At 37.0% G+C, this 9,228-nt stretch overlaps 1 long non-coding RNA gene across 2 annotated transcripts; it reads right to left on the bottom strand.

Annotated features, from left to right (window-relative positions):
- Positions 1–6,845: 6,845 nt before the first annotated feature.
- LOC104232038 (uncharacterized) lies at positions 6,846–8,743 on the bottom strand. Of its 2 annotated transcripts, XR_712231.1 has the most exons (4): positions 8,545–8,743; positions 8,398–8,465; positions 7,977–8,032; positions 6,846–7,125 (listed from the first exon to the last, which is right to left on the bottom strand). It is a non-coding gene; the product is annotated as an uncharacterized lncRNA (long non-coding RNA). The 2 variants fall into 2 exon arrangements; XR_712230.1 differs by lacking the exon at positions 8,398–8,465.
- Positions 8,744–9,228: the final 485 nt, after the last annotated feature.

Below are 9,228 nucleotides of genomic sequence, written 5' to 3'. Positions count from 1 at the left end.
ATTGTTCTATAACGCTTCCAAATCTTATGCAAAGGTTCCGTGGGTTCTTGCTTGAACGCCAAGATCTCATCTCTCAATGTAGCCATATGCCCCGGTGAGAAAATTTTTGCAATGAACCATCCGCCAACTCATCCCAAGTAGTGATGGAATGGTTTGGAAGTTGCTCAAGCCAATAAAGTGCTTTCCCTCTAAGTGAAAATGAGAAGAGTCTTAACCAGAGAGCATCCTCGGACACGTTAGTTTGCTTACTCCCCCAACATGTATCCATGAACCCCTTGAGATGTTTGTAAGCATTTTGATTTGCAACGCCCGTGAAATACTCACGCTGCTCTAGTAAGGTCAACATCACATTGGTTATTTGAAAATTACTTGCCCGGATTCAGGATGGGACAATAGCACTTGCATAGCCTTGGTTCGAAAGCACTCTAGGAGCCACTCTTGGAGGTGGCTGATGAGGGTCTGAAATATTGTCATTTGCATTAGCATTGGCCTAGCGGCCTCTGAGTTTTCCTTGAGGTACCAGAGGCACCTCATCAACTCCGACGTCATCTACCTCCTTCCCTGCAATCACATTTCCAAGAGGGTCATTGACATTGTTTGCTGCCATTTGGTACTTGAAGTTGTGACACACACAAATTAGTAACAAAGAAGGAAAGAAGAACAATACACAAAACTAGTTAGATAGATAGCCAAAACCGTTAGCTCCCCGACAACGGTGCCAAAAAGTTGATCGAGGCCAACCCTGCACCACTATTGAGTATCAAGAGAGGGTCGAAGCCGCTTTTACCCGATTAAGGTCGGGATCGATTTCCACAGGGAGCTAGAAGTTGGAGTTGGGTTTCTGTCTAATTGAGAGTTGTGTATGTGTTCCAAATTACACTTCTAAACATTTTTGAGTTTTTATTGTACTTCTAATTTTCTCAAACTACAACGGTAAATTAAACTAGAATAAGCTAAGAGTAAACTATTGCGAATTGTTCAAATAGTTAAAAGGCACTAGGGTAGTGACTTTCGCCTAGGTGGTCAATTGACGAGTACTTGAGTCTAAGGCATGATTGACACATTTGGGGAGTATGATATAACCGTTGCACGATTTTACCCACTCTACACCTCTCGGTGGTTCAAGTAATTTTGCCCAAATTGACTTTCTCAAGACCAATTGGGTATGTAAAGTTTTACAAACAATCAAGGTTCAAGTCGGGTATTACTATCTCTAGGTTTAACCATTTAATTGAGGTTATCAATCTCTTGAGTACACCCTAATTCCTTGTTAGACCAATTTCATATACATGGGCTCTCTTTCTCAAGAAGAGACAAGGTCAACTAAACACAAACTGGTGTTTGCAACCACCAATTCAGCAATTAAACATGAAATTGGCCCAAATATCAAACACCCATAGTCAATCTAGCCCTAAAATACAAGACTCATCAATTACCACACTAGGTTGAGCCACAACCCTAGCTTATGGGTTTAGCTACTCATAATTGAAGAAGAGAACAAAGAAATAAATGAAGAAAAACTCATATTAATTAATTGCCAAGATAAACTAGAAGATTCAATGTTGAAATGAAGCTAAAATTGCTCAAAATAGCTAAAACTATCGAAGTCACGAGCACAACTCAGTACAAAATCTATCTGATAACCTAAAAATGAGAAAAGAAGCTATTTATACTAAGCTAAAAAATCTGGACAAAAATCTGAACCTCACTTGTGCGGACCGCACAGAATGGTGTACGACCGCATTGGGCCTGTTTTGCTTGAGCTTTGTCTTGTCTTGGTACTTGTGCAAGTTTCACTCCTTTTTGAGCTGATCTTTGACATCTTGTCACTTTGTTGATCAAACCTGCAATCAAGCACAACTTGTGAGCCTTTTGGGACTATTTTGTACAACTTTCTAATCAAAACATAAGCAAGAAGAAGTATAAAATGTATCAAAATCCCTAGTTGTCAATAAGCGGTACCTAGATCTCCACATGAAACACATGTGCAGGGAAGGGCATGAGTACACCACAATGGTACCCAGTAAGTGCCAAACCTAACTTCGGTCGAGTAGTGACGAGATCATATTAGGGCCCTACTAGTATAAATGTAATGAAAATAAGACAGAATGAGATATCGCAGTAAAAAATAAATAAATACGAAAATCTAACAGGAATGGAATCATAGTAAGACAACAGCTTAGAACACAGAGATAACAACAGGGGATCTCCCGAGATACCGTCTCGTAGTCCCAAACGTAAATGTATAGGGGATCTCCTAGAATACCATTTCATAGTCCCGAAGTAAATATGCAGAATAGTGGGATCTCCCGAAATACCGTTCCGTAGTCCTAATGTAAATATGCAGTACAGGGGGATCTCCCAGAATATCGTTCCGTAGTCCCAAAGTAATATGTAGCTCAACCAATAGAAATAGCAGTTACAACAAGAAAACCTACAGTTTAGACGAAGTTCAAGCCAAGGAAAGCAGGAAATTTTACTAAACATACTGCATAGAGTTTAGGTAGGCAGTTAAAACATGTATGCATGCTATTCAAATCTAAACAGGATAATTATATTTGTTAGTGTAGTTCAAATAAGGAGAAACTAGTCATGACTTAGTGAAAAATGAAGTTTTACAATAAATAGCATGTGTACGTACTTGTCGCCTCACGTACACGACGCTCACATATCAAAACAGTATTAAATCCTAAGGGGAGTTTTTCCACACAAGGTTAGGCAAGCCACTTACCTCGAACCAAGCTCAATCAATTCGTAACAATTCTCTTTCCAAAAATATCCGGCTTCGGATGGCCCAAATCTAGCCGAATCAATTACATAACGTAAATACAACTACAAGAAACTAATCTAGCTAATGAAATCAAGGCTAAAGCAAGAAATTAGAAAATTGCCCTAACAAGCCTTCTTGGGCCCACATCTCGAAATTGGGTAAAAGTCACAAATTATGAACACTCATTCACTCACGAGTTAATCCGTACCAAAATTATCCAAATCCGATGTCTAAATCCCAATCAAAACTCAAAAATTTAGTTGAAGAACTTTTCCCCCATTTTCCTAACTTCTCACCAAAATTCCTTAATTTAATGAAGAAAACAACTATGGATTAATGAAATACAACAAAAAACGAGTTAGAAATCCTTACCCCAAAGCTCTCTCTGAAAATCCCTTGAAGAATCGCCAATTTCCGAGCTCTCAAGTCCAAAAATGAAGAATGAATTCAAACCCTCGAAACTCTCTCTTTTCTACCTAGCGAACTCGCTTCTGCGAGCCTACAACTACACCTGCGGTACCGCACCTGCATCTATTGAACAATAACAATAATTTTTCTTGGACCGCGAATCGCCAACAAGCGTTGGAAGAACTCAAACAGTACCTTTTGAGTCTGCTTCTGTGGTCCTTCACCGCATCTGCGATTCCTCTCTAGCATCTGCGGGCATCCCAGATGTGGAACTAACCTCACACCTGCGATCCCAGCCTGAGCTTCCCAACTCTGCTTCTACGCTTGCTTCTTCTCATTTGCGAGCCCGCACTTGTGGTCTCCCCATTGCAGGTGCGAAAACACCAGATGACTGAAACTTCAATAATGGCCTAAGTCCAAATTTCAACTCGTTAAGCATCCGAAACACACTCGACGCCTCCAGGACCCTAATTAAATATACTAACAAGTCCTAAAATACCGTACGAACTTAGTCGAGCCCTCAAACCACATCAAACAATGCTAAAATCGCGAACACCCTCCAATTCAAACTTAAAGCACTTGAAACTTTCAAACTTCTACCACCAATGGCAAAACCTATCAAACCACGTCCGAATGACCTCAAATTTTGCACACAAGTCATAATAAACCCTACGGACATACTCCAACTTCTGGAATTGGAATCCGATCCCGATACCAAATATTCCACTGCCGTTGAAAATCTCCAAAACTTCGACTTTTGCCATTTCAAGCCTAAATGAGCTATAGACCTCCAAAACAAAATTCAGACACACCCCTAAGTTCAAAATCACCTGATAGAGCTAATGGAACCGATGGAACTCCATTTCGGAGTCGTCTTCACACAATTCCGACTATGATCCAAATCCTAAGTCTTAAGCTCCCGTTTAGGGACTAAGTATCCCAGAACACTCCAAAAACAAAACGAAGCCTCCCGACAAGTCACAATAGCATAAATAGATATGAAAAATGCAGTTAATAGGGGATCAGGGCTCTAACTCTCAAAACGACCATACGGATCGTTACACCCTCACAACAAGAACAAAAGAGTAAGTTGAATACATACATTCGAACCAAATTCTCAAATATATTTTAAGGACTCACATATATCAACGAAATTTCTCACTCTCACACAGAAGTCACATGTATGCACAAAGTACTATAGGCTTGCCCATTATGTAAACCTCCACTAATGTAGGCTTGCTCGATCTAAAATCAAGTAAGACTTTTCCATGATTGTAACGTGGGCTAAGGGAAGGGTAATATATATTTTGGAATAGTGATTAACCATCCTAAGCACTCTAACACATCACATATTTCTTTACGCACAAATTCTTCAACCTCAACTTCGATTTCACAAACAATGTCATCCAAGAGATTTCCCTTTTTTTAAGCACTACTTCACTTCACATATACTAGCAAGGATAATATATATTATCCATCTACATATAGATATTTTTATTTTTTATTTTCATTTTTTTTCTTTTTATTTTGTAATTTTTCTCTCCTTTACGACTCCCGCTAGTAGTGTATACTTTTGAAAAATACATGCACCTTTTCCCTTTAATTGGTTTCACTCATAAGCCACCCGCATTCCCTCCTAATTTCTTCTTCTAGCGCTCATTTTATAATTAAAGTGCTTTAAGAGGTACAAGGATCAAAACAATGACAATTAAGAATAAAGGGATACAAGCGTGTAGTGTGGTTGCCAAATAAAAGTCTATAATCTTAAAATGATTGACTAGGGATAAATTTGATTTGTGGTAGGCATTAAGTTGAAAAAGATCAAAGAAAGCCAAAAATCATTTTTCAAACCAAGCAAAGCCTAAGATTTCGCTTCAACTCACATAACGGGCAAGTTTTAGACTCAGTTACAATAACATGGACTACACAAGAATATATCACCATACATGGCACATAATTCATTAAGAACGATTCTATTCCAACTCTCAAACAATTACAAGTATTCACGGAGCCATAAATTATTAAGTATTAAGCACAAAGTGAATACTAGTCAAGAAAATAAGACATAGGCGTCAATAGACATGCTATCTAACTCAACAAGGCATCATAAGCAACTTCAAACCATAGGGAAGGTAATACACATGCTAAAGCCTAAATATGCTACCATCAAACACGTCAAAAGGGCTCCTAGAAATCTCATCTTCCTTCTTTTATTCCCTAAATCCTAATCTACTCTAAAACTAAAAAATTATGACCCGGTTTAAACTACATCCCATGAAAAAGAACAGAGGCACAAAGAAAAACCACCGGGGATTATTACTACCTAAAGTAAAAATTAAAAGACATGATTTTTGGATTTTTCTGTTTTTCAATTATTATAATTTTGTGTACTTTTGGTCAGACTTTAAATCACTCAAGAAAACTGCCTAGGAGATTCATCGTTGAAAAGTCCAATATTTTTCTTTAAAGAAAAATTCTTTAATTAAACTAACACAACTAAAATAGCATAGAAAGTCACCTAAAAATATCCTCACCCCATACATAAAATTGTGCATTGTACCCAGTACATACCATAATTAATAAGAGAGTAAAAGAAATTCCCTGGAAGGCCAAAGGCCGAAGCACTAACAACTCATGGGATACTTAGATTTCTCCGGATATTTTCCTTTATGCGAGCACCCAACATTTAGTTCTAATCATCTGGCTTGTTGTTACGTCCTTCCAATAAATTTATTTTCCATGCTCCTACAAAATAAAAAAAATGACACTATAAAAATAATATAATAAAAATAATAATTAAAAAAACTAAAAATAAAAGAAAATAGTAAAGTTGGGTTGCCTCCCAATAAGCACCTGATTTAACGTTGCAGCACAACGTGAATTACTTTCTGCCTCAACCTCGAGCTTATGAATTGAACCCCAAGTTTTGATTCAAGCTTATGATCGTGCTCTTGGGATAGTGGAACAAATCTAACTAGCCCAAGAAAATAATGTAATATTCTGCACTTCTTGGACTTTATGTGAGGTGTGTAAACTTGACTTTTTGGCACGAAAAGTTCTAGAATATAGACACGTTATTCCTCATTCCTTGACTTCTCCATTGGATCGGATGACTCTATTTCCATATCATCATCCAAACACAATGTGGAAAAATACTTGGAGTGATGGCCAATGCGCTTAAATACATAAACTTCAGAAATTCCAATATCCTCAACACCAATGACACTAGAATCAACAAAATTTGTATTCTCACTGTCCTTGGCTAATTTAGGATCACGTCTTTAATATCAACATCCGCAAATTCTAGTTGGCTAGGTTGTTGGTATTCTACTATGACCTCATCCATCAGAGTATCAACGACTGACTCTAATTCACATTGTTTTCGGCTACTATCCACTATATTGACTTGTCGAACATTCAAAGCTTCTACCACTTAACTCACTTGAGCCTTCAAATTATGAATAGTTGCCTCTTACCTTTGTATCCATAACTGTCATGCCCTAAAACCACGTGACCGACAACCGGTACTCTACCCGACCCAAGTGAACCATCCCATAAATTAAATACTCATCTATATGCCTAATAGGGGGATGTGAAAGCCTCTTGAAATAAAATCACTTTAAGATATAACCCAAAACATGAAAAAAAATATATCTTTAGGCAAATATTTACTTCAAAGAAAAACTTCATAAAGATAAAAGAAAGTTTCATTCATACATGCCATATGAGTAACCATAGGATTACAAACCAAAAAAGAATACTACTAATGTCTATGGAATCTCTATGATACGGAATGACATAGCCAACCAAGGCATAACCCGGTGGCTCAAAAGAATAATAATATAATAAAGTCCTCTACGGGTTCGAGGGTGGAGTCTCACCAAAAGTGTCAACAGAAAACGTAGAGCTGCCCTATCCACGCGGCCCAAGTTGCTCAGGTCCAGTCCCTGAAAACAGAAATAAAAATGTGACCGAAAGGCCTAAGCTCCACATGCCTAGTACGAATTATGAACCATTCCCCAACAAAAATATAGGACAAGTCTTAAGGAGTGGTAAGATATGCAATAACAATTGATATAAGAAAGAAGCATTTATATTAATTAACAATTTAAAAAATAAAATAAAATAATAAGATAAAACATATTTCAATGTCTTCCTTTAGCGTTGACCTTTACAAAATCATGTTAGATTTTTCATTTACCGGGAGAACTATACCATCACCGACACGAGAAAAAGTCAATTAGGTTATGTACCTAGCGGCAAGTATCATATACCCTACTTGTTCAGGTCGTCTCATCGTGGTGCCGCACGAATCGACTCAGCCGTGCTAATAAAGTAGCACAATAGTACCCCTAATGGGAAGTACTCTGCCGTACTCCCCAACCGTAAGGTAAGTTTTACGCCTACACCGGCACATATAGTTTCATGACCTAATGAGGAAAAATATCCAAGGTCAATCTTGGTGAACTTAAGTAACTCCCAAAACCTTTACATTTATCAATGACGATATTTATAGCCAAATCAACTATTTGAAGATAGTTAAATCCAAAGTATTTCACAATCATGTATTTGCGTTAAAAAAAAATACTACAAGTGCTTCTCATTTATTTAGTTTTAAAATTTGAATAATATTTCGATAAAATAATATGCATAGCACTCAAATCTTTTATGATGCAAGAAATGGTACAATCTCAACTCGCTCGTCCCCCAAGATAGGACTCACATTTAGAAGCTCAATTTAATCGTGTTTTGATATGAGTTTGGAGAAAAACTCCGAAGGTAATAAGTTTCAGCGTACCTCAAATTGCTTCCAACCTTATGCCAAATGATCCAATAATGCCGACGAGTCACAATCTACATATACAAACTCACATAATTTAATAACGCGTCACAACAGTACCAACTAACCCAACTAAGTGTGTAACACTTTATGTCCAATTTCATAAGTTTAGCAAAAAAAGAAATCTCCATTTCATCATTTGAAGGTAAATCCTTGAATTTTAACTCCAAATCCTTCATTAAACATATTATGAGATCTAGTCGTTCCACTAGAAGCTCAAAACAACATTGTTCAAACAAGACCCAACATTATTCATCATCCCTACCAACTAACTCCTTTAGAGTTTCATGAATAGATGTTTAAATACAATCCTACCTTCATAAATATACTCTACTATGTCCATGGAGTGTACTACCTAAGTTTGGAGTGAAGGGATTACCTCTTTGTCAAACCCTAGAATTTTCAAGGTTTGAGCTTCTTGAAGTTCTTGAGATTTGCTTCAGAAATCTATTATTTTTATGTAATTGAAGAGTTAAGAGATGTATTTAATGGACCAAATCTACCAAGAAGGAGATTAAATTCTTACCTTGAAGAAGCATTAATGATAGAGAACTCCCTCCTCTATCTTTTAAGTCTTTAAGAACCAACTCCCAAATAATAGAACAACCCTTGCCCGTAATAGCCTTTAAAGACATTCAGCTCCATCGCGCGCGTCCTTCTCATTCAGCAAATTTGGACGCGAGGTTGGACGCCTTCAGTGCAGTTCACTGCTCACGTGATGGGCTTTTGCCTCATCTCATTTGTTTAGCCACTATGCCCATCTCATTCTTTTGAATTTATTTATTTATTTAATATTTTCTCAACCATTTGCCACCACTACAACTTTTGTTCCTTTGTATATTATTCAATTTCATGGCATTTAATAATTAACTCCTTGGGTCCCACAATGTGTATCCAGCCCATTCACTCCAAAACTCAAACATTCATCCAAATCTTCATCTTTGTGAATATTTTCCTTTCAAAAGCTGTTAATAAGCTTTTTAATTACTATTAATCCAACACTCATTCTTTGATAAAATAATTATTTTCTAGTATCTCAATAAGTTTGTTCTACTCAAATAATTCATGTAGCTTGGGTTTAATTAAATTACACCCTTAAGCTCAAAATTTACCCCAATTAATTACGAAAATTCACAGGGCTTTATATTCTCTCCCACTTAGAAACATCCGTCCACGAATGTAAATCCTTAGTTGTGTTAAATTCCAAAAA

This window comes from Nicotiana sylvestris, chromosome 6, assembly GCF_000393655.2.
Source record: "Nicotiana sylvestris chromosome 6, ASM39365v2, whole genome shotgun sequence".
Lineage (NCBI taxonomy): Eukaryota > Viridiplantae > Streptophyta > Magnoliopsida > Solanales > Solanaceae > Nicotiana > Nicotiana sylvestris.
Note: the sequence above shows the minus strand (reverse complement) of the source record. Positions and strands in the feature narration are given on the sequence as shown.